The sequence below is a fragment of the Coturnix japonica genome, unplaced genomic scaffold (assembly GCF_054131305.1).
Source record: "Coturnix japonica strain WE unplaced genomic scaffold, WE-NBRP24 Scf044, whole genome shotgun sequence".
Lineage (NCBI taxonomy): Eukaryota > Metazoa > Chordata > Aves > Galliformes > Phasianidae > Coturnix > Coturnix japonica.
The window spans coordinates 701,252-724,140 of NW_028188947.1; the positions used below are offsets into that span (position 1 = coordinate 701,252).

Genomic DNA, 22,889 nt, shown 5'->3' on the forward strand with positions numbered 1-22,889 from the left:
TAGGATAGATGGCTCTTGCAAGGTCGGGTACTCAGAAAATCCAAATTCATCCGAGTGCATGTTGTAAGTATCAGCTGTGAACTTTGACAACCAGACCTCAAGCAATAACCCACACCTTTATGTAAGGCTGCAGTGAGAGGTTTGATATAGGGAAAATCCGGTCTAAAAGCAGTGATGCATTGGCACAGGCTGCTGGGGAAGTGCTGTGGCACTGAGGGACATGGCCTTCATGATTCTGAGAGGAGCCACAGCAACCTCCCGCATCACTGTGGGGCAGGGCCCGTCCTCCTGAGCCGCCATGGCCGCCCGCCATTTTCCTCCCGCGAGGACTGCGCCCATAGCAACCCTGCTGCGGTGTGGGGGAAGGACTGGAAGAAGAGGAGAACGCAGCTCCAGCCCTATTCCGGCCGGTGAGACCGCTCCGCCCGCGGCCTTATCCCCACGTCCTCCCCTGACGGCCGGGCCGGGCTGTGCTGCTCCTTGTCCCGCTTCCCCCCATCGGCCGTGAGGGGGACGCCCGCGGGGCGGCTGTGCCCGCGCTTTCCGGCTCTCCTCAGTTGTTTTGCCCGTTAGTTAACTTCATATTTCGTATTGGGCCCACCTAAAATACCCCAGACTAATCGATATTTGCCAAACACGCGGAGAAAGGTGGCATAACCCCCACGGGCACTGCCGGGATGGGGTTATAACCCCACACAGGGCTCAGGACCTCAGTCTTTGCCCACTGTGTGGTTTTGTGCCTCATCCCCTTCAACTGCTGCCAAAAAGCACCACAATTGCTTATTTTTGTGTGTTATGGAGATGTAGGGAAAACCTAACACTGTCTCCCTCCCTCAGGCTGAGTAATTTCTTGGGTGAATTCTGGTTAAGTACCATTGTAACACTTACTCTCTTATCTACTTCTTTCTACAGGGCAACTAGGGAACAAGCATTTGATAACAAAGTGCACTGAAGTTATGGAAAATATCACTTGCTCTCAAAACCAGTTGTGTTTTGTAGGGAGTTTGTGTTAACAGCTGTTCATTAAACTCCAGTCCCAGCTGTGCTCGTGGTGCCTGAGCCATGGGGCTGCAGCTTGGCACCCACCTGCACACAGCTGTAGTTCATTGCCCCTTCCGGAAGAAAAAAGAGGGCAAAATTGTTCTGGATTAAAAAACAGTAAATATTACCTTGAACCCATTGCACTGGTACGTGGTGTTAAGCACATTTGTGCTCTGGCAAGCAGTCTGGTTGGCTAGATATGCTTCTGATGTCAGCCTGCATCACCGTGCTGAAGTCTGTAACCCTCACCTGGCATCGTGAGAAGTCTCTCCCTTGGGGGAAAATCAGGTCCTAGTGATGCTTTGTTTAGAAAACACAACACCAGAATGCTGCATGTACTTAAGTTCTATTTAAAAACATGGACCCCAGGAGGTCCCTTCCAACATGAGCTGTTCTGAGTTGCAGCTGGTGTTGGTTCATGCACTGTTTTGCTGCCTCTGTGCAGGGCAGTGGTACAGCCTGGCGCTGGGGGGAGTGGGAGTGAAGTGATGGTACACCAGGGTGTGATACAACACTCAGCTTTGCTTAATGAAACAGTTTAACCCCCTCTTTTCCTCTCTGTGGCAGTGCTGAATCTGGCCAAGCATTACTTTCATGCTACAGACTACATGGGAACAGGTATAAGTACTGGTAAACAACGTCAGCTGTTTTCATCATAATTTCTGCTTTTATGTACGCCAGGCACCTTTGAGCAGCAACTCATTGATATGCTTTAACATTTTTGATCTCACATTTATAACTATTTGAACTGTTGCCTCAATTTCTTCTCCATGGGCAGGAAAACTGAGGCTCTAATAACTTAAGACCAATATTTCTGTGTATGCTTGACTTGCAGAACAACAACCTGCCTCTTCAAGACTTCTTAGAGCCTGAAATTTAATCAAAGAGTGTTGGTGCGTTTTGGTTCCAGAATGATGACTACTCCAGAAGGTGATTATCAATTGTTTTGGCTTACTCATATGCTTAGCTATCTCAAGTTAGCCATCCCAGCCATTAAAACTACTTACATCACTTATTTTTATTGGCAAATATAGGCAAAATGCCAAAATGTTGCAAGAGGATTTAGATATCCAGCTCCCATTGTTTACAGTTACAGTGTCAAACAGTAATTAGCCCTGAAGGAAAATACAGACTATTTGATCCCATGGCCTGGTGATGGTTTTTTTTTTTTTCTTGGACCACGCTGTGTCTACATTAAGAGTTTGATTCTGAGCCACTGAAGTCCATGAAAACACTATTGACATTGGTGGGAGAAAAATACTAGGTTTCTAAAAAAGTAACCTGTGCCAGAGCAGTGCTATGGGTATAGCAGCAGAACAGAGCAGGATGACTAACACATTGTATAAAGCATTGCTTTTATGTAGCAGCTTTAACTGATAGGTTCAGCTCAGTCAAGAGCATCTGCATGACCTTATGTCCTATTAGCAAGGTTTGCCTACTTAGCGAAGGGCCCTTGGTGTGCCGTGTCCTTGGGTGGCAGTAAGGAGTGTGGCCATGCAGAGCCCCTGAGGAGCAATGGCTGAACACCTGAAGGTGTGATTGATGAAACAGTTTAGGAAGAGAGCCAGCATTGGGTTGGACTTGATCCAGCATCTGTATACATAGATGGAGTTGCTCTGCTGTCCTGTTCTTTATCTGTGGCTGCAGGGGACGTGGCTCTTTCAGGTTCTTGAATATTGGTTTGCTTCTGGGAAACACAAAGGGCTAAAGACTTGTGCTGATACAAGTTACACTCTCATAGGTTACACTATTGTCTGGTTCTTATAAACTGTCACCCTGATGCTTATTTGATTCATCACTTCTTTCATCTCTCTGAAATGTGACTGAGCTGGCTAATGCTTTTATTATCCCTCACTAGATGTCAGGAAGAAGCAAACTTACACCAGTGTACATGAGGCAGTGAAAGCTGGTGATGTAGAACAGCTTGCATTAATGATAAAACGTGGAGCCTCTATCGACGAGGTGGATTTAGTCCACAAGTTCACACCATTGCACTGTGCTGCACACTCTGGAAGCCTGGAGGTAAAATCATAAAATCATAGAATAACCTGGGTTGAAAAGGACCACAATGATCATCCAGTTTCAACCACCTGCAGGGTTGGCAACAACCAGACCAGGCTGCCCAGAGTCACATCCAGCCTGGCCTTGAATGCCTGCAGGGATGGGGCATCCACAGCCTCCTTGGGCAACCTGTCACCACCCTCTGTGTGAAAAACTTCCCTCTAATCTCTAACCTAAACCTCCCCTGTCTCAGTTTAAATTCATCCCCCCTTGTCCTAAAAATATCTACCCTTGAAAACAGCCATTCCTCCCCTGTTTATGTTAGTGTTTGGACACAGCAAGGTTTTATGGGTTAACGTTTTCCTCTGGGGAGAGGCTGAACACAACATTGCTAGCTTTGATCAAGCTAGATCTATAATCTCTGCCTGCTCTTTTTTTCTGATTTAAGGTATTCACTAAGGAAAGATGTGCAGTTTGTTAGGACTACATTTTACCTTTCTGAAGCCCCAGGCAGTTTATGTAATCAGTGTCCTCAGATTTTACAAAATCAGAGCTTTTCTAACACCAAACAAGGTGTGCCTTCTGGTCTCCCCTTCTAGCCTCATTACCTTCTTTTGTCCTTGTGTTTTCCCCTTCACTCAGAACACTTGGAAAATCCATAAGGATATGTTTAATATTCTGAAAGTGACTGAGCCAAGCGAGAAGTGACACAAAAATGTTTGTTCATTTCCCAGTGTTCTGTCCCATGCCTCATTCTCTACAGAAACAGTTCAAATACAGTTCATTTTCATAAGCAAGAACATTGACTGTTGATGCAGAAATGATTTGATTTCCAGAAGGACTGAGCTGCTGCATTCAGCACATTCACCTTCCTGTTACAGCCTCCTTGTGCAATGTTTATAGCGATCTTACTTTGAAACAGCAAGGCTGTAAATAACCGTATAAAAAATGAAGTCCCAAAGGAAAGAGAGCTGGAGACTAGCCTAAAAGAAGACAGTAAATAGTAATGATGTGTAACAAAAAGCTTTAACTAGTTTTGTAGTTTATTATTTTCTTAATTGTTCTTTAAGCTTTCCATGGAAAGCAATAACACCTGCTGAAAAAAAGGTGAATAAAGTTAAAATAATCTGTGATGGGTGAGAGGAGAGATGGGATTACATATACTCAAGAAAGCCTAATAAATGAACTGAGACTTTACATTTGATTCATGGCATCTTTCCTGCTGTTCATTTTAGCTGGACTTCAAATGAGCATCTTTGCACCATTTTTCCCCAGTGTTTTTACCTCATGCCACATGAACGCTCTCACAGTCTGCATTTTAAGTATGGAATTGTAAGATAAAGAAGGCACACTGCAAGTCATTGCAATTAGTAGGTTGGTTGTGCTTTTTGTGCCCTTGGATGAAGCCTTGAGACCATGTCATTTCCTAACACTGTTTGAAATATAACATCTACTGTTGATTTATAGTTAGCATTTGCCTCAGATGAGTTATAAGAATTGTTATGGAATAAGAGTTTATTAAATGAATAAGAGCTTGTTTTTGGTTGCGCAGTGCCTTCACTGGTTGCTCTGGCATGGAGCTGATGTGACACGTGTGACAGTCAGAGGCTGGACAGCAGCTCACCTTGCAGCAATCCGTGGGCAGGATGCTTGCGTGCAGGTATGTAGAGATATTCACTCTCCAGCAAAAGGAAGGCAGGCCTTTGGTTTGGACACTTCCTCATGAAGATCAGCTGAAAGTGCTCCTACTGGAGCTGGCTCTGTGTCTTTACAGCTGAAACCAAGTCACTGGTAAAATGACTGCACTCGTTTGTTCCCTCTGTGCTATCAGATTTATCAGAGGAACCCAGCTGACCATCTCAAGTCACCCTGTGAGACAGTGTTTGCTCTTTCAGCCTGTGAGCTTTGCATTTCTTGTAGGCTTTGTTAATAAATGGAGCAAACCTAGAAGCTTGAGATGACCGCGGGTGCACTCCATCACACCTGGCTGCAGCCCATGGGCAGTCGTACACATTGCAAACCATACTGCGAAGTGGAGCGGTGAGAGCCTTCTACCTGCAATTCCCTAATGCAGAGCCAGAGTCTGGTATCCTTTTCCATACCAAACCCCTCACTAACTGAGGTTTGGGACTATAGATTAACCTCTGTTGGTACATTCTCATTGGTGACGCTGTGAATTTATTTGTAGTGTAAATTTGCATTTTTTTAATCGTAAGATGTTAAAAAAATCCAGTTGTGTATTATATAACGACTAACACGGTGGTAGATGTCTGAAAACACACCTTTTATGTGTGTTTTATTTCAATGAAGCCACGAACCTGTGAGAAATACGTCTTATGCCGCTTTCATGGCTTGAATTTGGAGAAATATTTGATTTTGTTTAAATAAAGTAGCACAATGAACTGTTGATACTTATTTATAGAATGTCTCGTGTCTAAGCTTCATAAACAAACTAACCTGCAGCTTTTGTTTTAGAATGTAAACGCAGCAGACAGGAATGACTGGAAGCCTGTTCATTATGCTGCTTTTCATGGTCGCTTGGGCTGTTTGCAGCTTCTTGTTAGATGGGGAGCATGCATAGGTGATGTGGATACTGATGGAAACCTTCCAGGTATGTCAGGAATAATCATTTGGTTTTTCAGCCCTTGTTGTGGATGTGATAACTCTAGCACATCATATATAAAACACACCAGCAGCATTGATAGGATGATAATGGTTTGGTAAGACAGAAGGGAACCACTTAAAACTAAAAAAGGAGATTAAATGGTAGGAATAAATTCTTTACTCACAGGGTGCTGAGGCCCTGGCATGGCTGCCCAGAGAGCTGTGGGTGCCCCATCCCTGGAGGTTCTCAGGGTCAGGTTGGATGGGCCCTGGGCAGCCTGAGTTGTTGGGGGGCAGGCAGCCCATGGCAGGAGGTAGGAACTGGGTGATCTTTGAGGTCCCTTCCAACTGAACATGTCATTCTGTGATTCCAAGTCTCTGGAGCTGTTCAAGGCCAGGTCAGGTGGCATTTTGGGCAGCCTGGTCTAGTGGGAAGCATCACTGCCTCCCTGCCCATGGATGGTCTCTAAAGTCCTTTCCAAACCTAACCGATGACTGTATGATTTGTTCCATGCTATCAACCTCGTTATTCTATTTTTATAATGATGGGGGAATACATAAATCCCAAAGTACTTGTTGGTTGGCAGCAGTATCCTGTTCAGCTCCCACTGCTGCTGGCAAGGCTCAGAGCTCCTGGGAGCTGGCATAACTCACAATAGAAGCAGGCACAGCCTGACTGAGTGCTGTGTAGGTGGGCATTCCCTGTGCCTGTGCCAATGGAGATCATAGGAGGAGAAGGGCAGGTGGGGCAGCAGGCAGGTTCTGCTGCTATCTGCTCCTTTTTGAATGTATGCCAAGCTTGAACAGCTGTGCCAGTGTGATCAGATTCTGGCATGTTCATATGCAAGCTTTTGCATCCAACTACTTCTTAACTGGCTTGGTAAAACCCTTGTTCTCATTTACCTCTGATTTCTCCATCTTGATTTATGGCATACCAGTATTTCTGTGTTATCTATAGTCTGTACTCTCTTCAAAATCCTGTGTGTAGCCACTTTAGCACAAAAAATGAGCACTCTTTGTTTCTTGCCCTTCATAGTTTCTCCACTGTCCCTTTGCTTACCACGCTACTGCCTCAAATTACTCTGTAAGGTGAATGCTGTCTTTCAACCCTTTATTCTTGTTACATCGTTTCCCCTTTGACATTTGCCTTCTTAAGGTTTGTCATATTATTTGTTCTAAATAGCCTATTTTCTTACCTCTATAACTTGTTTGCAGGTTTAGATTTATTCTTTAAATCCATTTTAAAATATTTTATCCTCTGCCGAGTGCCATTTACCCAGAAAACTGATGTCTATGTTCTGTTCTGCAAACCCAGGCTTTGTTAAAGGACCTGGGGCTCTTACATCCCAGCAGGACATCTGGTGTAGTGGCTCAGGCAATAAAGAATCATGATGTCAGGTGCTCTAGTGACAACATAGAAGGTAGCTCAGTTTGCACTTGCTTCTGTTATCATCCAGAAGAAAGAAAATGCATTGTAACACTGTTAATAAAAGATTAACAGAAGTGCTGTGCTCTACATACCACTGTCAATTTAAATCATCTTTATATAATTCAGCTTCAAGATTAGCTGGCCAGTGCTATAATTTAATCTGAAAGTACTGACAGGAATTTACTGAGGTTGCAAATCTATGCTCCTAAAGCTCAAGAACTGTAACACTGCAACTTTTGCATGTTCAGCCTGGAGAAGAGGAGGCTCAGGGGAGACCTTATTGCTCTCTTTAACTTCCTGAAGGGGGGTTGTAGTGAGCTGGGGGTTGGCCTCTTCTCTCGTGTAATCAGTGATAGAACTAGAGGGAATGGTTTTAAGCTGTGTCAGGGGAGATTCAGGCTGGACATTAGGAAGTATTACTTTCTCGGAAAGGGTGGTGAGGCATTGGAATGCACTGCCCAGGGACGTGGTGGAGTCACCAACCATGGGAGCGTTCAAGAAATGTTTGGATGTTGTGCTGAGGAATATGATTTAGCCGGGAAGTATTGGTAATGGTTGGACTAGATGATCTTCTAGGTCTTTTCCAACCTTGATAATTCTGTGATTCTGTGATTTTGTGATGTGCCAGAAGTTAGCTTAGGGGACTTGTCCTGGATACATCATTAGCAACTATGAAGATAATCAGAAATACATAACTCTTTTGCCCACAGAATGTCAGTCAGAGCATTTTGATGGAGTGATAATGCATACTGAGTTAATACGTGGGGTGATAATCTATATTGAGTTAATACATGGGGTGATAATATGTTGCTGATGAGATTCAGTTAAGAAATCCTACAAAGCAAAACATGTTTCTGAAGTGGGAGTCGCTGTAATAAGATTTCAGTGAGGCAGAGCGCTGTGGAAAGGAGATTGCTGCTCATGGTTTGTGCACTAATGCTTCCTCAGATCCTGAAACACTGTCCTCTGGACAGGAACACAAAGTGTTTTAGAGTTTCTATCTTATGTGGGGGGCATGGCTGTGTGCTTATAGGTTACAGGGTTATATCAGTGTAGGTTAACTGTTCTCTGTGCAGATTTGCCCAGCTAGCAGCTGTGGAACTTTTGACCCAAAGAACTGGAGATGGTAACTCTAGTGATGAAGAACTGGATGCAAGCAACATAGCATTTTTTGAAAGACATGGTGTGGAAGGGAGTACAGATAGCAAAGAAGACTTAATCCTGGATAAAGAAGAGAAAAGGAATGCACGCAGTAAGCACTGTCTTTCTTCACTCCTTATTCCAACAGGCAGAAGAATTAGTTCTGTTTTCTAAGTAAGTCAACCTATCTGCACCTGCTTTGCTGTCAGTGGGTTTGATAATTAAGATGACATGAGACCAGTTGTTGAATTCAGCCACTGCACACAGCAATGCTGTAATACAGGCCTCCACTAACTCTATTTCCAGCCTGGGGCAAATGGGGGGAGAATAAACCCATTCTGAAGGAGAGTTCTGATGCAAAAGAGTGATCCTGCAATATGCGTGGTAGCTGCTATGACCTGTGGCAGCTGGGGAATGGGGGGACAATTCCTAAAGTCCCCAGTCCAGTCTGAACTGGGCATCAGCTACCCAGCAAGATGAACAGCCAGCAGCCAGTCACCATGGAAGCATTCAAGGACCATTTCACTCCCTTTTCTAAATACAGAGAATTCATATTCTCTGTCCGGGACAAACTGATAACCTCTCAGTTCAGAATGTAGCAAAGGCTGCAGCTCACTTCAGTGTCCCAAGCTGAAAGCTGTTAACATACTCACTCCAGAATTTCCTTGCACCACACCTCACAATCTTAGCGAGATCAAGCAGCAGGGCTGCCATCCATCCCACTAACCGGAGGCAGAGCAGCAGGGCTGCCATCCATCCCACTAACCGGAGGCAGAGCAGCAGGGCTGCCATCCATCCCAATAACCGGAGGCAGAGCAGCAGGGCTGCCATCCATCCCACTAACCGGAGGCAAAGCAGCAGGGCTGCGGGCTCTATCCCGGCTCTCCCTGAGGCGGCCGATCTCGGCTCGGCAGCCATCCAGCTGGCTCTCCAGGTTTTCCCTCCTGACTCGCTCGGATTCCAGCTGAGCCTCCAGCTCCCTCACGGTCCTGCAAAACACAAAGGGGACAAACAGCATCAAGAACAGCCAGCCGTGCCCAGTCCGCTCCAAGAGTGTTTTAAGGAACAGGCTAGTGAGAGCAGAAAACAGCTCAAATGCAGCGTACTCCTGGCTCGGGACCCTTTGTAAAAGCTCCTTCGTCGACTGCTTTGACTACCATAGAGTCAGCTGTGCTCGACTCTTCTGACCGCGAGATGGAGACGTCTCCCTGCGCAGCGAACCAGCGCCGGGCTCCGGATGGGACGAAACCCAGCTCCGCCCCCAGCAGCAGCTGGCTCCTGTGCACACTTTCCAAAGTGATTTGGAACAATCAAATGAGAGACTGCATGACACTTCTAAAAGGAAGCTGAAGCACTGGCTGAGCCAGTTGCACAGGTCACATCAGTCACATTCACAGTGGCTATTAAATTAACTATTAAATTCCCGAAACTGCTTAGCTGAGACCTAATTCTGATCTATACCTATATACAACAGCAATTGACCACCTGAGAACCACTACTTCAGTTTCAGAAGGTCCTAGGGATGGACCTAGAGATGATGCTCTCTGGCCTCCACTAATTGCACATCACTTGTGACATGGGTTTGAGGAGGCCCAAGCACGTTAAGGACATGTTCATCTACAGTGACTAAGAACAGCACATAGCCAAATGTTTGACAGGCAGAGGTAGAGTTAGGGATGTCTTCTTGTGCAGGCTGTCATCCTGCACAAGCACAAGAAGAATGGAGCCATCAGTCATTTGTGTTGTACTGCAGTGTTGATCCTCATGGCAGGAGCCCACAAATGGCCTGAAGTCCTTTTCTTTTAAGCCTGGCTAAATTCACTAAGTGAAAAAGGCAGAAAGGCCAAAGCAATCTGAGTGTAAAGTACCCTTAAAAAATGCACTAAAATGGAACACATTATAATGTTGGCCTTACTTCATAAACTCCTCTTCCTCTTTTTTCATCTTCCTCTCCTCCTCAGTTATTCCTCCCAGCTGTCTGTAGTTGCTGTAGGAAATTTCCAGAAGTTGCTGAAGTTCCTGAATCCTGCGATAGGCCCTTACTGTAAGACAGGATTCAACAGGTAAGTAAAATGCATGGAAATAGCTGAAGACATTCATGCTGATGTACAGCATGGGAAAGAGTCACACACAGAGCAGTAACCACGCTCAGCAGATGCTGAGATACACCTGCACAGCACACTGCGCTCAGAAACAAAGAGCATTCAACTGTGGTTTCACTGCAGGGATTATAACAGTATAACAGTCAGAATGTCCAGTGCCACAATTCTCTATAATTTCCTGAAGGGAGGATGTAGTGAGCTGGGGGTTGGCCTCATCTCAGTGCTTACAATGAGCAAGTGCAAAAAGGGAAAAGCAAGACTAAAAGACAAAATCAAGACTAAAAGGGAAAAGCAGCAGTGAAAGGGAAACGCAAGAATAAAAGGAAAAAGCAAGACTAAAATGGAAAAGCAGCAGTGAAAGGCAAAAGCAAGACAGAAGGGGAAAAGCAAGACTGAAAGGGAAAAGCAAGACTAAAAGGGAAAAGCAGCAGTGAAAGGGAAAAGCAGCAGTGAAAGGGAAAAGCAGCAGTGAAAGGGAAAAGCAGCAGTGAAAGGGAAAAGCAGCAGTGAAAGGGAAGAGCAGCAGTGAAAGGGAAGAGCAGCAGTGAAAGGGAAGAGCAGCAGTGAAAGGGAAAAGCAAGACTAAAAGGGAAAAGCAGCATTGAAGGAGAAAAGCAAGACTAAAAGGGAAAAGCAAGACTAAAAGGGAAAAGCAAGACTAAAAGGAAAAAGCAAGACTAAAAAAAAAAAACAAGACTAAAAGGAAAAAGCAAGACTAAAAGGGAAAAGCAAGACTAAAAGGGAAAAGAAAGACTAAAAGGGAAAAGCAGCATTGAAGGAGAAAAGCAAGACTAAAAGGAAAAAGCAGCAGTGAAAGGGAAAAGCAAGACTAAAAGGAAAAAGCAGCAGTGAAAGGGAAAAGCAAGACTAAAAGGGAAAAGCAGCATTGAAGGAGAAAAGCAAGACTAAAAGGGAAAAGCAAGACTAAAAGGGAAAAGCAAGACTAAAAGGGAAAAGCAAGACTAAAAGGAAAAAGCAAGACTAAAAGGAAAAAGCAAGACTAAAAGGAAAAAGCAAGACTAAAAGGGAAAAGCAAGACTAAAAGGGAAAAGCAGCAGTGAAAGGGAAAAGAAAGACTAAAAGGGAAAAGCAGCATTGAAGGAGAAAAGCAAGACTAAAAGGAAAAAGCAGCAGTGAAAGGGAAAAGCAAGACTAAAAGGAAAAAGCAGCAGTGAAAGGGAAAAGCAAGACTAAATGGGAAAAGCAGCAGTGAAAGGGAAAAGCAGCAGTGCAATGGAAAAGCAAGACTAAAAGTGAAAAGCAAGACTTAAAGGGAAAAGCAGCAGTGAAAGGTAATAGCAAGACTAAAAGGGAAAAGCAAGACTAAAAAGGAAAAGCAAGACTAAAAGGGAAAAGCAAGACTAAAAGGGAAAAGAAAGACTAAAAGGGAAAAGAAAGACTAAAAGAGAAAAGAAAGACTAAAAAGGAAAAGGAAGAATAAAAGGGAAAAGCAAGACTAAAAGGGAAAAGCAGCAGTGAAAGGGAAAAGCAGCAGTGAAAGGGAAAAGCAAGACTAAAAGGGAAAAGCAAGACTAAAAAGGAAAAGCAAGACTAAAAGGGAAAAGCAAGACTAAAAGGGAAAAGAAAGACTAAAAGGGAAAAGAAAGACTAAAAGAGAAAAGAAAGACTAAAAAGGAAAAGGAAGAATAAAAGGGAAAAGCAAGACTAAAAGGGAAAAGCAGCAGTGAAAGGGAAAAGCAGCAGTGAAAGGGAAAAGCAAGACTAAAAGTGAAAAGCAAGACTAAAAAGGGAAAAGCAAGACTAAAAGGGAAAAGCAAGACTAAAAGGGAAAAGCAGCACTAAAAGGGAAAAGCAGCACTAAAAGGGAAAAGCAAGACGAAAAGGGAAAAGCAAGACTAAAAAGGAAAAGCAAGACTAAAATGGAAAAGCAAGACTAAAAGGGAAAAGCAAGACTAAAAGGGAAAAGCAAGACTAAAAGGGAAAAGCAAGACTAAAAGGGAAAAGCAGCAGTGAAAGGGAAAAGCAGCAGTGAAAGGGAAAAGCAGCAGTGAAAGGGAAAAGCAGCAGTGAAAGGGAAAAGCAGCAGTGAAAGGGAAAAGCAGCAGTGAAAGGGAAAAGCAGCAGTGAAAGGGAAAAGCAGCAGAGAAAGTGAAAAGCAAGACTGAAGGGGAAAAGCAAGACTAAAAGGGAAAAGCAAGACTAAAAGGGAAAAGCAAGACTAAAAGGGAAAAGCAAGACTAAAAGGGAAAAGCAAGACTAAAAGGGAAAAGCAAGACAAAAAGGGAAAAGCAGCAATGAAAGGGAAAAGCAAGACTAAAAGGGTAAATCAGCAGTGATAGGGAAAAGCAAGACAAAAAGAGAAAAGCAAGACTAAAAGGGAAAAGCAAGACTAAAAGGGAAAAGCAAGACTAGAAGGGAAAAGCAAGACTAAAAGGGAAAAGCAAGACTAAAAGGGAAAAGCAGCAGTGAAATGGAAAAACATCCGTGAAAGGCAAAAGCAAGACTAAAAGGGAAAAGCAGCAGTGAAAGGGAAAATCAGCAGTGAAAGGGAAAAGCAGCAGTGATAGGGAAAAGCAGCAGTGATAGGGAAAAGCAAGACTAAAAGGGAAAAGCAAGACTAAAAGGGAAAAGCAAGACTAAAAGGGAAAAGCAAGACTAAAAGGGAAAAGCAAGACTAAAAGGGAAAAGCAAGACTAAAAGGGAAAAGCAAGACTAAAAGGGAAAAGCAAGACTAAAAGGGAAAAGCAAGACTAAAAGGAAAAAGCAAGACTAAAAGGGAAAAGCAAGCCTAAAAGGGAAAAGCAAGCCTAAAAGGGAAAAGCAAGCCTAAAAGGGAAAAACAAGACTAAATGGGAAAAGCAAGACTAAAAGGGAAAAGCAAGACTAAAAGGGAAAAGCAGCAGTGAAAGGGAAAAGAAAGACTAAAAGGGAAAAGCAGCATTGAAGGAGAAAAGCAAGACTAAAAGGAAAAAGCAGCAGTGAAAGGGAAAAGCAAGACTAAAAGGAAAAAGCAGCAGTGAAAGGGAAAAGCAAGACTAAATGGGAAAAGCAGCAGTGAAAGGGAAAAGCAGCAGTGCAATGGAAAAGCAAGACTAAAAGTGAAAAGCAAGACTTAAAGGGAAAAGCAGCAGTGAAAGGTAATAGCAAGACTAAAAGGGAAAAGCAAGACTAAAAAGGAAAAGCAAGACTAAAAGGGAAAAGCAAGACTAAAAGGGAAAAGAAAGACTAAAAGAGAAAAGAAAGACTAAAAAGGAAAAGGAAGAATAAAAGGGAAAAGCAAGACTAAAAGGGAAAAGCAGCAGTGAAAGGGAAAAGCAGCAGTGAAAGGGAAAAGCAAGACTAAAAGTGAAAAGCAAGACTAAAAAGGGAAAAGCAAGACTAAAAGGGAAAAGCAAGACTAAAAGGGAAAAGCAAGACTAAAAGGGAAAAGCAAGACTAAAAGGGAAAAGCAAGACTAAAAGGGAAAAGCAGCACTAAAAGGGAAAAGCAAGACGAAAAGGGAAAAGCAAGACTAAAAAGGAAAAGCAAGACTAAAATGGAAAAGCAAGACTAAAAGGGAAAAGCAAGACTAAAAAGGAAAAGCAAGACTAAAAGGGAAAAGCAGCAGTGAAAGGGAAAAGCAGCAGTGAAAGGGAAAAGCAGCAGTGAAAGGGAAAAGCAGCAGTGAAAGGGAAAAGCAGCAGTGAAAGGGAAAAGCAGCAGTGAAAGGGAAAAGCAGCAGTGAAAGGGAAAAGCAGCAGAGAAAGTGAAAAGCAAGACTGAAGGGGAAAAGCAAGACTAAAAGGGAAAAGCAAGACTAAAAGGGAAAAGCAAGACTAAAAGGGAAAAGCAAGACAAAAAGGGAAAAGCAAGACAAAAAGGGAAAAGCAAGACAAAAAGGGAAAAGCAGCAATGAAAGGGAAAAGCAAGACTAAAAGGGTAAATCAGCAGTGATAGGGAAAAGCAAGACTAATAGGGAAAAGCAAGACAAAAAGAGAAAAGCAAGACTAAAAGGGAAAAGCAAGACTAAAAGGGAAAAGCAAGACTAGAAGGGAAAAGCAAGACTAAAAGGGAAAAGCAAGACTAAAAGGGAAAAGCAGCAGTGAAATGGAAAAACATCCGTGAAAGGCAAAAGCAAGACTAAAAGGGAAAAGCAGCAGTGAAAGGGAAAAGCAGCAGTGATAGGGAAAAGCAAGACTAAAAGGGAAAAGCAAGACTAAAAGGGAAAAGCAAGACTAAAAGGGAAAAGCAAGACTAAAAGGGAAAAGCAAGACTAAAAGGGAAAAGCAAGACTAAGAGGGAAAAGCAAGACTAAGAGGGAAAAGCAAGACTAAGAGGGAAAAGCAAGACTAAAAGGAAAAAGCAAGACAAAAAGGGAAAAGTAAGACTAAAAGGGAAAAGCAAGCCTAAAAGGGAAAAGCAAGCCTAAAAGGGAAAAGCAAGCCTAAAAGGGAAAAGCAAGCCTAAAAGGGAAAAGCAAGCCTAAAAGGGAAAAGCAAGCCTAAAAGGGAAAAGCAAGCCTAAAAGGGAAAAGCAAGACTAAAAGGAAAAAGCAAGACTAAAAAGGAAAAGCAAGACTGAAAGGGAAAAGCAAGACTGAAAGGGAAAAGCAAGACTAAAAGGGAAAAGCAAGACTAAAAGGGAAAAGCAAGACTAAAAGGGAAAAGCAAGACTAAAAGGGAAAAGCAAGACTAAAAGGGAAAAGCAGCAGTGAATGGGAAAAGCAGCAGTGAAAGGGAAAAGCAAGACTAAAAGTGAAAAGCAAGACTAAAAAGGGAAAAGCAAGACTAAAAGGGAAAAGCAAGACTAAAAGGGAAAAGCAAGACTAAAAGGGAAAAGCAGCAGTGAAAGGGAAAAGCAGCAGTGAAAGGGAAAAGCAGCAGTGAAAGGGAAAAGCAGCAGTGAAAGGGAAAAGCAGCAGTGAAAGGGAAAAGCAGCAGTGAAAGGGAAAAGCAGCAGTGAAAGGGAAAAGCAGCAGTGAAAGGGAAAAGCAGCAGTGAAAGGGAAAAGCAAGACTAAAAAGGAAAAGCTGCAGTGAAAGGGAAAAGCAAGACTAAAAGGGAAAAGCAAGACTAAAAGGGAAAAGCAAGACTAAAAGGGAAAAGCAAGACTAAAAGGGAAAAGCAAGACTAAAAGGGAAAAGCAAGACTAAAAGGGAAAAGCAAGACTAAAAGGGAAAAGCAAGACTAAAAGGGAAAAGAAGCAGTGAAAGGGAACAGCAGCAGTGAAAGGGAAAAGCAAGACAGAAAGGGAAAAGCAAGACTAAATGGGAAAAGCAAGACTAAAAGGGAAAAGAAGACTAAAAGGGGAAAGCAAGACTAAAAGGGAAAAGCAAGACTAAAAGGGAAAAGCAAGACTAAAAGGGAAAGGCAAGACTAAAAGGGAAAGGCAAGACTAAAAGGGAAAGGCAAAACTAAAAGGGAAAGGCAAAACTAAAAGGGAAAAGCAAGACTAAAAGGGAAAAGCAAGACTAAAAGGGAAAAGCAAGACTAAAAGGGAAAAGCAAGACTAAAAGGGAAAAGCAAGACTAAAAGGGAAAAGCAGCAGTGAAAGGGAAAAGCAGCAGTGAAAGGGAAAAGCAGCAGTGAAAGGGAAAAGGAACAAGAAAATGCTGCCCTGAAAGGGAGAAGCAGAACTGATAAAGAAAAGCAGGCCTGAAAGGGAAAAGCAGCCCTGAAAGGGAAAAGCAGCTCCGAAAGGGAAAGGAACAGCATAAAGTAACACTGATTGGGAAAAGGAGTACATAAAGGGCAAAGGCAGCACTGAAAGAGAAAAGGAGCCCTGAAAGGGAAAAGCATCAAAGCAAGGGAAAAGAAGCAGTGAAAGGTAAAAGGAACAAGCACAGGGAGCAGGCAGGTAGGCACAGCAAAGCAGCAAGCAAAGCCCAATCTCTCAGAGGGGGCCTGCTAACAGGAAGCGCAGCTATTGCCCTCCCAAAGAAACTCCACCATTTTGACAGCCAAAACAGAAACTACGGTTTCGGTTCTCATGACTCTTCCCTGCGCTCCCAAATAAATGGTTTCGTGACATCCTCTACCACACTGCAACTGCTCAGAATAATCAAAATTATATCATTCATGACATAAGAAACTCACTTTTGCCTGGTGACAACGACAGTCCATTCCCATCCTGTCCCTCCATGTAATGAACATTGCATTTGGCCTTCTAACAGCCTCCTGGATGAATCCACCAAAAGCAAGGAAGCACCCTGCCCTTACTCTGAAGAGAGAAAGAAAGCAAGGTTCATGGAAACAGGCACACAAGGCTTGCAACAAGACACGGTGCTCCAGATCATGACAGAGATAGGGCTACCACAGTGCCAGAACATGATTTACCACTAAAGGAAACATCTGGGGGCACATTCACAACTTCAGCACAAGCTGTAACGGCTCAGCATGTTTAGCTTTCTTATCGTTCAGCTGGAGAACGAGATACTCCGAAGTATCAGTCAGCAAGCACTCGGATGAGCCTGCCCTCTGGTTTTAATGATGACAGACATCATTACTGCCACCTCTGACACCTTACCAGGAGATGCTTCCATTTATTAGCCTGGTCTTGATTCCTTCCATCAGCAGCTGCTCCTAAACTGACCTCCATTCATACAGTGATACCACTGACTTCTAGCACGAGCTGACCTGCAAGACAGAGAAGAGAAAGCAGGATGGCAACAAACACTGACATTGCACGTTCAAATATTCTTGAACTGCCACAAAAGAGACAAAACAGGAGAGAAACGCATCCACAGCAACACCCCAGTTCATAAAGAAATGCGACTCCAGCCTGGCCTCAGCAGCCCTTATATATTTCTTACACATTTGATTAAGCCGACTGCAGTTTTAACCAGGAGAATTCACAGTCTCTTGCAAATGTCACCGTAAAGCAAAACATGAGTCAGCAAAAGAAAGAAAAAAAATAAAAAATAGCAATGCAAACACCAATAAAGAAAAAATCAAGCCAAAGACCAGGGAATCAAAGTTTTAAAATAAACACACAAAAGAAATATATAAAAAAAAACCACAAAGTATCTGTAATAGCAGAAATACTGGCACAATGGGAACATATTACAAAGGCAAGGAAAGAACAGCTCACCCACCTCTGAGGATAGAATTGCACAGAACAAACTCCACAGCGGAGAAATCCTCAGAAAAATACCACCCAGGGGCAGTCAGCCTTCAAAAATGAGCTGTAAGAGAGGTGCAGCCAGGCTCCATCCCTTCCAGTCACTCAGCTGCATTGCCATCACCTGCACTAACCAGGGCTGACCAGGTCCTTTCCCTAGGTGATAATCAGTGGCTCAGGCTGTGATTCAACAGTTCTCATACAGCGTATCTAAAGAAAAATAGCAAAGCATAGATGAAAAACACAACAACAACAAATAAACCTTGAAGGATTCTAGGATACAACACAAAATTTAAAAAAAAGATAAATAAATAAAAGCAAAGAAAAAATAATAAATCAAACAAAAGCAAAAAACTAAGACAAGGAAAAACAGAAACAAACTTATTAAAAAAAAAACAAAACAACATAGAAAACACCAAATACGAAAGAAAACCATAGCACTGCAAAGGAAAAAAAATCACACAGCAAAGCAAAGCACAGATGACAAAAAACAACAAGGAAAACACACCTCCCTGACATGACATCTTGCCTCCTGAGCAGGTCACAATGTTTCTCACTCAGGTGCAGGGCAGGAAGGAAGCTGAGACCCCATGTGTTCCTTGCTGCGCAGTCCCATCTAAAAGGTCCATATGCTCCTTGGGAAGCACAATGCCACCTGGGGAAAAGAGAAAGCAGGAACAGGACATGCAGGCAGCTATCACCCAGCAGAAGGCCAGATCCTTCCATCTGTTATCCGCTCCTCTTTTTAGTCCTAACAGGGCCCCGAGGATACAGAAATAGCAGTGCTTAGCAGAAGGACTCAGAGAAAGATCAGTAGAAACTGTCAGGAGGACAACTGGCATCGCATGGACACTAACAGGCTGTTGGTGCAAGGAAGGAAACGGCACCTGAGCATTTCACCAGACAGGTTCCCTCCTCTCTGTCTTCCTGCAAAGATACAAGGATAAAAACCTCATTTCCTCTGAGCAACAATTGGAAACAAGACCAGAAAATTATTCATTCAAAGGCACTTTTAGGAGATGTATAACAGAGTCCTTCCCAGTTACACAAGCTTACGCTGTGGCCTTTGGAGAAACAAGCTGCCTTTGTGGTCCTGAAGGTTCCTTTTTGTCATCTGTTGGGCACAGCAAGAGAGCTTTTCTTGTACAAATCTATGCCCTGTGTACCTTTCTCCATCCCAAAACCTAGAGTTGCGGTGCAGACACTGGATGCTGACCAGAGCAGTAAAAGAACAGAAGAGGGGAAAAGCAGATACAGGTAAGACACCTAAAGGAAAGGAAAAGAGCAGAAGAGAAGGAAGGATACGGTTAAGAACAAAGGACAGAAGATGGAAAGTGCTATAGAGGATTGGACTGGACATGAGCAGATCAGAGCTACACCAAGGTGTGGCTTCTCCCTGTGTCCCTGTCCACCACTGGCAACATCCCCCAATGACAGGGATGATGCTGCTCCAGCAGCTGATGGGGTTGTGGTCTGGGGTTACGTTCTATGCAGAGCCTCCACAACCTGCTACAGACCTCCAGTTCCCTGCCACTTCTTTTTTTTCCAGGTGTCTGCACACAAGGAACAGGTGTTCTCTATGCCCTGCATACTGGTAATTAGTGTGGGCAATTACTGTGTGGGAACTGGGGGAGGGAAATTCAGGGGTGGGATAGTGAGGAGGAATTGGAGGGGGCTGGGAAATTGTTTGGGTGGGATTGTAGAGATCAGATACAACTGCTAGGATGGGGGACATTTGGTTGGAAATACTGTCATTTCTATTACTCATTGCTTTGTATGATAAGTTATTAAATGCTTTATGTTCCCTCTGCTACATCTCTGCTTGCAGTCATTTGTGCAGTGACAAAGGTCCTCAGCTCTACATGCCCCTCCAGGGCAGGATGGAGCACCACAGATGGCAGTGTTCCACAGCTGCCACCAGCAGCCCCAGCTCGTCCCTCCACACCTGAGGTGTGAGTGGCTGTGAGAGGAATGTCTCTGTGGAAGTGCAGCTCATTCCTCCCCTCTGATGGGGGCAGAAGGCATCTGCATTTCCCTCATGGCTCTTATTTCCTGTGTTACTGTGGGAAATGAGCTGAGCCACTGTGCCTCCCTACTATGGCAAGCTCTGCAGCTCTGCCACTGTCTTTACACACAGCTGTTCCTGTGTGTAATGCTCCACACTTGGACCCTGCAGAGCCCAAAGGCCTCCTTGGCTGCTGTTACTCACCTGGACATTGAGGGTGCTGTGTCTCCAGTCTGTACCTGCTTCCAGGTGTCACTTGCAAGACACTGCGAGTCCACCTGGTTGGAACTGCAGTCAACAAACACAAATGTGAAAGAAATAAGAAAGGATTCTTTCATTTCACAGGCTTTCATCTCCATTGAAAGATGTTCTGCTGTGCAGCACAGCTGGGAGCATTTCATATGTGCAAAAAAGGGGGATAGGCCCTGGCTGTGCCCGGCCCCCTTCCGGCCCAGGCCCCAAAGCAGCCCCGACTGTGCTGGGTTCCCCTCTCACCTGGGCCCTGCAGTGGCCTCAGCTGTGCCTGGTCCCCCTCTGCTCTGGGCCCTGAGCTGGCCCCAGCTGTGCCTGGTCCTCCTCCATCCTGGGCCCCAAGGCCCTGCCTCTGCCTGCTCCCCCTCTGCTCTGGGCCCTGAGCTGGCCCTAACTGTGCCAGGCCCCCCTCTGGCACAGGCCCTGCCTCAAGCCCCGCCCCCTGTGGGCAGCAGTGCTAGTGCCTGTTGGTTTTGCTCTCTTCCCTCTTCTTTCCCTGTTCTCTTCACAAATGCTTTCAGATCCCCCAGGATGACGTGCACTGACACTGCTGCCTTCTTCCTGCACAAACTTTCTGGGCAGCTCAGCTTTTTCTACAGAGCAGCGTGCCTTTGGAAGAGCTTGGAGGATGTAAACTAACAGCAAGAGAACACTGAGCTCTTCTGGGTCTTTCTAGACATGGCAAAGAGACAGGAGAGTGTGCTCAGCCTCGAGTGGTTGCTTGTATGCAGAAATCACAGTTGTCAACATCTGCGCTGTTTTGCTCTTGGCAGTAGTGTGTGACAAGAAGCCTACAATTATCAATTTAGTGAACGTAATTAATTGTAACAGTTCCCCTTTCTTCTTCCCTCGACACTTGGGTTATGGAGTTCTCCTATGCTATGTGCTGGTGTAATACCTCTGAGCCACAGCACTGTTGCGTTTAGCAAAGCTCATGGCAACAGGCTTTGGCCAACCTCAGAGCTACGTAGATGATGAGAAGATATCCGATGATAGGAGAGAAAATGAACAAGCTCCAAGGTAAGTGTTGTTTTTTCCTTCTAGTCAGCACGCCATCGCTAAATCTTCCATGCTGTGACTTTTATCTTGACAGTGATGATCCCTTAACCTCACACCTTTAGCACAGCACTTTCTGTGGAGATTCCCACCAGTGACAAAGTATTAGTGCCGCTTTTCTGCCTGTTTCTTTTTTGTCTGTATTTTCCAGAATGTGGGTATTTCTTTCATTGCCCACAAACACTGCCCTATGCAGGAGGAGGCAGGGACAAGAGTCAGGAGCAAGGGCAGAATAGCTTCTCTGTTAGTGAATGGAATGCCAGTGTTTTCTGCATGTGGACTTGCCATAGTGCTTCTTACAAGGCCTATCAGTGGGATGAAATGTGCCCTGAAACAGGTGTGCCTTTTAGGAAGGCAAAAGAGAATTGCAAATAATGCTAAGGGGGGCCACTAAGATGATCAGAGGGCTGGAGCACCTTTCCTATGAGAACAGGTTGAGGGAACTGGGCTTGTTGTGCTTGGAGAAGAGAAGGTTCCAGGGAAACCTCACTGTGGCCTTCTAGTATTTGAAAGGAGCATATAAACAGGCAGGGGAATGGCTGTTTACAAGGGTGGATAGTGATAGGACAAGGGGGAATGGTTTTAAAGTGATACGGGGATGTTTAGGTTGGATATTAGGTTGATGTTTTTCACACAGAGGGTGGTAACACACTGGAACAGGTTGCCCAGGGAGGTTGTGGATGCTCCATCCCTGGAGGCATTTCAGGCCAGGCTGGATGTGGCTCTGGGCAGCCTGGTCTGCTGGTTGGAGACCCTGCACACTGTGGTCCTTTTCAACCCAGGCTATTCTATGAGTCTATGGCTGTTTTTAACACCAAAATGCAACTTGGCTTGTAATTGTTTCTAAAATGATCTGGTTCGTCCTGTTTGGAATGTGATATTTCTACAGCAGAAGGATGCAGAAGTGAAAAGGCTCAAAACGCTACTGAAGGAAATTGCCGAATGTCAGGACAACCTCGAGGAAGCAAATGAATCCATAAGAAAACCTTCGAGATGAATTATTTCCTATGGCCAGACCGCGGGGGGGCAACGAGGCGGCCGCCACCCACCCCCCATCTCCGTCCCCTTCATCTAACACGAAGGGGGTGATGGCGGCGGGGGGCCGAGCCCCTTCTCACACCAACTTGCTTTCGGGTCCCACCCCCAGCGTTTCCCACATGGCGTCAAACGTGCGGCGTCGCCTGGAGGTGTCCCAAGGGGGGGGGAGGGTTGAAATTAAGCCGCTACGGGTAAAGGAAGGGGGGGCAAAGAGGAGTCGGAGACACCCCCCATCGCCCGGGGCCATAGGAGTTGAATAGGGCATTGACCGGGAGGAGTGTGGGGGGGGGGAAACCGGGAGGGGCGCAGGGTGAGCCTTAATTCTGCTCCCCCCGACTCCAACCGCACCGATCAGCCCTGAGCCCCCCCCCCACCTGCAGCAGCAGTGCCAGGATGTGGAGGCGATGAGGGGGGGTCGCGTTGTCGGGCTCCAAACGGAGGCAAAGCCGTAACCCCCCTCCGGGGCTCCCCATCGTGCCAAAGCCCTCCCGTAACCCCCCCAGGCTCCGGGCGGCCAAACGCCGCAGGTAGCAGCTGCACGCTTTGGGCCGGGGGGGGCCGGGCGCCTGAGCCAATACTCTCAGGTATCCCCGCAGCCCCACTTCGTTTTGGGTGGTGGGGGGGGGGTGCCCACGGCGGTACTCGAGCAGCAGCAGCAGCAGCTCCACGTGTAGGGGGGGGACACACAGCCCTCCGTGGAGACACAGCTGACATGTCCCCACCCCTCTGAGGACACCCCCCCCCCTCCCCGGGATCGCCTTCCTCCGGCTCTGTAGGCCGTAGGAACCAAAGCGAGGGCGGAACGCCAGTGAAGCGGATCGCGTTTCCCAGGGGACTCATTTCCGCAGAGCACGCGTTCCCTCCGGGGGAGCGGGTTACGGCACGGACCCATTGGGGATAATGGGGGGAAGGGGGAGTGGAGACCGGAGAGGCCTGACCTGGTTGCGTGGGGCGGAGGGGGGGGAACGGCAGAGGGAGCGGAAGAGGTTTGTGGGCTGAGGGCTGCCAACAGCCGCCCCCAAGGCCCCAGCATGGTTTAAGGGGGTATTTTGGGGCTAAGGGGTGGATTTGGGGTCCATAGGGTGGGTTTAAGGGGGTATTTGGGGGCTGAGGGGTGGATTTGGGGTCCATAGGGTGGATTTGGGGGGTATCTGGTGGTTAT

General features: G+C 45.4%; 2 long non-coding RNA genes across 3 annotated transcripts; both read right to left on the reverse strand.

The window, feature by feature from the left end:
* Window positions 1–1,368: 1,368 nt before the first annotated feature.
* On the reverse strand, window positions 1,369–3,864 carry LOC146752523 (uncharacterized). The gene is made up of 2 exons (XR_014940544.1): window positions 2,923–3,864; window positions 1,369–1,910 (listed from the first exon to the last, which is right to left on the reverse strand). It is a non-coding gene; the product is annotated as an uncharacterized LOC146752523 (long non-coding RNA).
* A 1,769-nt stretch (window positions 3,865–5,633) lies between these two features.
* LOC146752524 (uncharacterized) lies at window positions 5,634–19,362 on the reverse strand. 2 transcript variants are annotated; one of them, XR_014940542.1, is made up of 5 exons: window positions 17,885–19,362; window positions 17,351–17,586; window positions 16,783–16,892; window positions 16,353–16,476; window positions 5,634–10,257 (listed from the first exon to the last, which is right to left on the reverse strand). It is a non-coding gene; the product is annotated as an uncharacterized LOC146752524 (long non-coding RNA). The 2 variants fall into 2 exon arrangements; XR_014940543.1 differs by having other exon boundaries at window positions 17,501–17,586; window positions 17,885–19,361.
* Between the last annotated feature and the right edge of the window lie 3,527 nt (window positions 19,363–22,889).